The following is a 6,273-nucleotide window of genomic DNA, read 5'->3' on the forward strand; positions in this document are numbered from 1 at the left end:
TCTAGTCTTGTAATTTCTGTATACAAATTTGTCTCTGCACAAAAAAATGCCCACTGATTAGAAAGGGGAGCACTGCTGCATGCTGGTGGGAATATAAACTGGTGCAGCCACTCTGGAACATGGTAGAAAGACTCCTCAAAAGTTAAAAATAAAACTACCCAGTGATCCAGCAAGTGCTATTTACCCAAAGGATACAAAAATACTAATTCGAAGGGATACACACACCCCGTGCTTATAGCAGGATTATTTACAATAGCCAAACTATGGAAACAGCCCAAATGTCCATCAGTTGATGAATGGATAAAGATGATGTGGTATATACATATAATGGAATCTATATATATAGAAAATGGAATATATATGTATATATAATATATATAATGGAATACTGCTCAGCCACAAAAGAGAATGAAATCTTTTCATTTGCAACAATGTGGGTGGAGCTAGAGTGTATTATGCTAAGTGAAATATGTCAGTCATGGAAAGAGAAATACCCTATGATTTCACTCCTGTGGAATTTAAGAAACGAAGCAAATTAGAATAGGGGAAAAAGAGAGACAGAGAGACAGAGGCAAACCAAGAAACAGATACTTAACTATTGAGAACAAGCTGATGGTTGCTAGAGGGGAGGTGAGTGGGGGAAGGAGTGAAATAGGAGATGGGGACGAAGGAGGGCACTGGTTGTGATGAGCGCCAGGTGTTGTATGGAAGAGCTGAATGAGTATATTGTACGCCTAAAACTAATATTACACTGTATGTCAACGAACTGGAATTTATTTTATTTATTTTTTAAAAGACTTCCTTTATTTATTTGAGAGGGAGAGAGAGCACAAGCAGGGGGAGAGGCAGAGGGAGAAGCAGACTCCCTGTTGAGCAGGGAACCCAATGGGAGGCTGGCTCGCAGGACCCCAGGATCATGACAAGAGCCGAAGCAGACCCTTAACTGACTAGCCACTCAGGTACCCCTGTTTTGTTTTATTTTTTAATTTTGAAGATTTATTATTTTGAGAGAGAAAGAAAGAGAGAGAGAGCTGGGGGACGGGCAGAGGGAGAGGGAGAGGATCTCCAGCAGATTACCCCTTAAACATGGAGCCCCTCGAGGGTGCTCAACCCTGCGACCCTGAGATCACGACCCGACTGAAACCAGTAATCGAACTGCCAACCGACTGAGCCACCCAGGTGTCCAAACTAACTGGAATTTTTTTTTTAAGATTTTATTTATTTGACACAGAGAGACATAGTGAGAGAGGGAACACAAGCAGGTGGAGTGGGAGAGGGGGAAGCAGGCTTCGGCGGAGCAGGGAGCCCGATGAAGGGCTGGATCCCAGGACCCTGGGAACATGACCTGAGCTGAAGGCAGACGCCGAACCATTGAGCGACCCAGGCGCCCCCTAACTGGAATTTTTTAAAAAACCTAAAAACATGTGCCCACTGATCAATTTTTATGTCACTGAAATAGTTACACTGGCCTAAGGTCTGGACAACAAGTTCGTATGTGCCTCTTGTGATGATGCAATAGAAAACCGAGGAAGCATTCTTGCCACAAAATATAACCTGAAACTATTTAATATTTGAGATTCATTTTCCAAATTATAGGGAATACAGGGTTTAGAGAAGCTAGTGAAATGACACCCTAAGGAAACAAAGTCAGAACGTGGGCGTTCTACTGGACAACATGTCTGATCTGGTCTTTTCAAAGAGTCTCTATCATGAAAAAAAATTGAGGGCGTAGGGGGACTGTTACGGAATGAAGCGTTTTGCTTACTGAGTTTTCAAAAATTGAACACACCCATGTATCTAGCAGCTAGATCAGGAAACAGAACATTGCTGGCACCCTACAAGTTGCTGCCCTCTTCCATTTATACATTTCTTTTCTTTCTAAGATTTATTTATTTGTTTGAGAGAGGGGAGGGGCAGTGGGAGAGGGAGAGAAATCCTCCAGCAGACTCCCTGCTGAGCTCAGGCCCGACATGGGGAGCAATCCCAGGACCCTGAGATCATGACCTGAGCCAAAATCAAGAGCCGGCTGCTTAACCGACTGAGCCACCCAGGTGCCCCCCATTTATAAATTTCTAATGTTGAATCACCTTACTTTGCTGGGACAATCGGAACTTAGTCACGGCGTACGGTCTTATTCTATATACTGTTGGATTTGGTTTGAGAATACCTTGTCTAGCATTTTCCCTCTATGTTCATGAGTATGATAGGCCTGATATTTTCTTCTTTTTGTACTTTTTCTGTTATTCCTATTTCAACTTAAAGGTTATATTAACCTCAGAATGAGTTGGGTGGGGGATATTCATTCCCTCTCTACTCTATGGATGAATTTGTATGTTTTTGAGATGATCTGTCTTGAAATTTCTGCGGAACTCTGAAAAAACTGTGCGGAACAGGAGACATCCCAGGGCAGAACTATAGTGCCAGTCCGACCAGGACCCCGACTGCAATGCCAATGAGGGACCCCACAGGGAGGCCTGTGGTGCTTCTTTCATCTGAAATAAAAAGAAAAAGGGAGGGGAATGAGTCCCAAGGCAAATCTGGGGAAGCCAGGAGGGGCCGTGGGGGAAGGGCCTGGTTAGGGAGGAAGGAAAGGCCACTGGGTCTGGGTGATGTGTGTGTTGTCACCACAGTGTCCCCACCCCCTTGACCGCTGCACCATTTCTGTTCCTCACAGTGAAACCCTGGATTTGCTTTAATCCTCACGTTGTGCCCCCACCCCAGGGCCGGTGCTGGCATCCTGTTTCATTTCCTCTCACATTATGCCTCTTCCCCTGTGTCTTCTGTTCCATCATCATTGATGGTCTTAGAGGGAAGCCCTTAGAAGTCCACTCAACACCGATTAAAGAGAATAACATTAGCTGACTGCTTTTGAGGTCGGCCCTGTGCCAAGCACGTGGGAAATACTTTATGTTTATCTCATCTGCTGCTTCCCGGCCCATGAGGGACCCGGGTGTCACCCCACTGTGCAAAATGAGCATCTGAGTGTGTAAAGGGCTTCAGTAAATCAGTGAGGGTCAGAGAACTGGAACGTGATCAGACAACACTTAATCCCAAATCCCCGAGATATTACAGCTACTTACAAAAATGTTAATAACAAAAGAACAATAGCTGCTAAGTTTGATTGAGGCCAAGTCTGTAAATGACGCTGTCTCAATTTCATCACATGAACTCATTTTAACAACCTTCACAACAGCCCGAAGATCCAGCTGTTCTTTCCAGTTTTAGAGATGAGGAAACTGAGGTTCAGGAGGTTGAGCATCTTGCCCGAGGTCCAACATTAGAACCAAGATGCTAACAAGATTCGTCTAATTCTGGGGAATTTTATCCACATTGCCCTAGAGGCTCTGAAGGTGGCTCCCACCTCCTCCAGGCCTGCATCCATTTCACACCCCTGCCAGTAGAATATACAGGGAGGAGGAGGGAGAGGTTGAGGGTCACTCACAGCTCACATCCAGCCTGATGGGGTCACTTTTGCTGGAACTGACCCAGCTGGAGACCTCACACTGGTAATTCCCGGCATCCTCCCTCCTGACAGGGTCTATGGTGAGGGTCCTGTTGTCCTGGGACAGCTTCATCCTCTCTGTGAGCTTTAGACTCTGGCCATTGAAGAACCAGTGGATGGAGACCCCAGCGTTGTTTGTGGAACAGGTCAGGACCACAGAGTCCTTATCTTCTGTGACTGTGGTGTTGCTGGCATGGAGAGAGGGCTTGGATATTGGCTCTGTGGGGAAACACAGCATGTCACTAAATGAGAATGGGCCTGGGGCCCAGGGCTACGCACCTTCCTTTGAGATCTTGGACACTTCAAGGGCCCCAGCGAGCTCTGTAAAGGTGCCCCAGAGGATGGCCCTGCTGTCTGCAGAAGGATGAGTGTCTTTGTTCAGGTGACGATCTGTAAGGAGAAGGCTGTACCTCCCCCTCTGACCCTCGGTCATGTGTCTGCTCTGCCTGGACATCACTGTAGTATCAGCACCTGGAACCTCTTAGCCCACGTGGCCAGCAACCTCATTATCATGAGGAATTTTTTCCCATGGACTTCGGTGTGATTTTCTTGAACTTTTGTGACTTTAAAAATCAGGCCTCATTCCTTATATACATTGCCAGGTATGTTGGGGGGAGAAGACTCACAACCCTTCTATCTCCGTGTCCAGGGCAGCTTCATGTAAAGTAGGGAAGGCATTTGCACTGTTTTATTTACTAGGGAATGAAAGCCGCTTGCCCTGTCTTCATTACCTCAGGAGTCAAAGAGTTTTCAATCTACAGGATTTCTCTACAGATCTGTGGATTGACTCTCATGGTGAAAAGCTTCTGTCGAGTGGTGGTTACTATATACAGAATACTGGCACCCTTGCAAATAGAAGGAAACTACTGAACATAATAAAAGCCTTACATGAAACGCCCAGAGCTAACATCACACACCATGATGAAACACTGAAAGCCGTTCCTCTAAGATCAGGTAGAAGATAAACATCCCACTTTCAACACAGGACAGAAGTCCAGGCACAAAAACTTAGGAAAAAAAACCACAATGTGATCAAATTGGAAAAAAAAAAAAGTACAGTTATGTCTGTTTGCACATGACATGAAATTTTATATACAGACCCCTAGAGATTCCACTAAAAACTGTTGAACTAATAAACAACTTCAACAAATTTGCAGGATACAAAATCAACATACAGAAATCACTGTGTTGCTAACACTAACAATGAAAAACACAAGAAAGAAATAGGAAAACCATTTTATTTGCAATAACATTAAAAAGAATCAAATACTTAGGAAAAAAGAATCAAATACTTAGGAATAACTTAGTCAATAGACTGTATATGGAAATCTATAAAACATTGCTAAAAGAAATTACAGAGGACGTAGATAAATGGAAAGACATCCCATATTCATGGTGATGAAACTTAGTCTTGTTAAGATGACAGTGTTATCCAAAGAGATCCACAAATTCAGTATAATTCTTACCAAGTTCCTTTTTTTAAGATTTCATTTTTAAGTACTCTCTACACCCAACATGGGGCTCAAACCTAAAACCCCAAGATCAGGAGTCGTATGCTGCACCAGCTGAGCCAGCCAGGTACCTCCATCTCGAATACTTAAGGAATTGCTTTGCAGAAATAGGAATTTCCAACAATTCACACAGAAATTCAGGGGCCTCAAATAGCCAAACTTATTCTGAAAAAGAACAAAGTTGGAGGACTCCTACTTCCTGACTGCTGAGTTACAGTAACTGATAATAATGAGGTCTGGTATAAAGACAGACATAGAAACCAATGGAATAGAATAGGCATCCCGGAAACAAACCCTGTCACATGTGGTCCAATGACTTTCAAGAAGGCTGTCAGGACCATTCAATGGAGAAAAATATCTATTCAACCAATGGTGTTGGGAACACTGGATATCCATGCAAAGGAATGAAGTTGGACCAGATCTTACATCATGTACAAAAATTAACTTAAATAGGTCAAACATCTAAACATTAGAGTCAAATAGTAAAAGTCTAAAAACAAACATAATGCAAAAACTTATTGAAACTGGATTTCCCAGGGGCACCTGGGTGGCTCAGCCGTGAAGCGTCTGCCTTCGGCTCAGGTCATGATCCCGGGGTCCTGGGATCGAGCCCCACATTGGGCTCCCTGCTCTGAGGGAAGCCTGCTTCTCCCTCTCCCACTCCCCCTGCTTGTGTCCCCTCTCTTGCTCTTTCTCTCTCAAACAAATAAATACAATATTTTTAAAAAACTGGATTTCCCAATGATTTCTTACACCCAAAGCAAAGACAGTAAAAGAAAAAAATAGATGAATTGTATTACATCAAAATGGAAAACTTCTGTGCATCAAAAGACAGAATCCGGAGAGTGGTAGCAGTAGCTATGGAATGAATAGGATATAGGAGTGAAATGTACAGTATAGGAAGTATAATCAATGGTATTTTAATGGGGCTGCAGGGGTCAGATGGGAGCTACATTGTGTTGAATAGAGCATAACATAGAGCGTTGTCCAATCACTATGTTGTACACCTGAAACTATATCACATTGTGTGTCAACTAAAGTTCACTAACAAAGAAATGTGAGAGCAACCCATGGATTGGAAGGAAACATTTGCAAGCCATATCTGTAAGAGGTTAATATCCGGATTATGTAAAGGACTTCTGCAATTCAAGAACAACAAAAAGCAACTTGAGCCAGAGGCTCCTTCTTCCCCATTTGCAAAGCCCCATTTTATGCATGGGGCTTTCTGGAGCTGAGAAGCTCACGCCCCACATTCCAGGC

The 6,273-nt window shown here is 43.6% G+C and overlaps 1 non-coding gene across 1 annotated transcript; it reads right to left on the reverse strand.

The window, feature by feature from the left end:
- Positions 1 to 1,550: 1,550 nt before the first annotated feature.
- On the reverse strand, positions 1,551 to 6,267 carry LOC112818430 (CEA cell adhesion molecule 21). The gene is made up of 2 exons (XR_012377289.1): positions 3,443 to 6,267; positions 1,551 to 2,492 (listed from the first exon to the last, which is right to left on the reverse strand). It is a non-coding gene; the product is annotated as a CEA cell adhesion molecule 21 (transcript).
- Between the last annotated feature and the right edge of the window lie 6 nt (positions 6,268 to 6,273).

This window comes from Callorhinus ursinus, unplaced genomic scaffold, assembly GCF_003265705.2.
Source record: "Callorhinus ursinus isolate GAN/ISIS: 27379988/994484 unplaced genomic scaffold, GSC_fseal_2.0 scaffold134, whole genome shotgun sequence".
Lineage (NCBI taxonomy): Eukaryota > Metazoa > Chordata > Mammalia > Carnivora > Otariidae > Callorhinus > Callorhinus ursinus.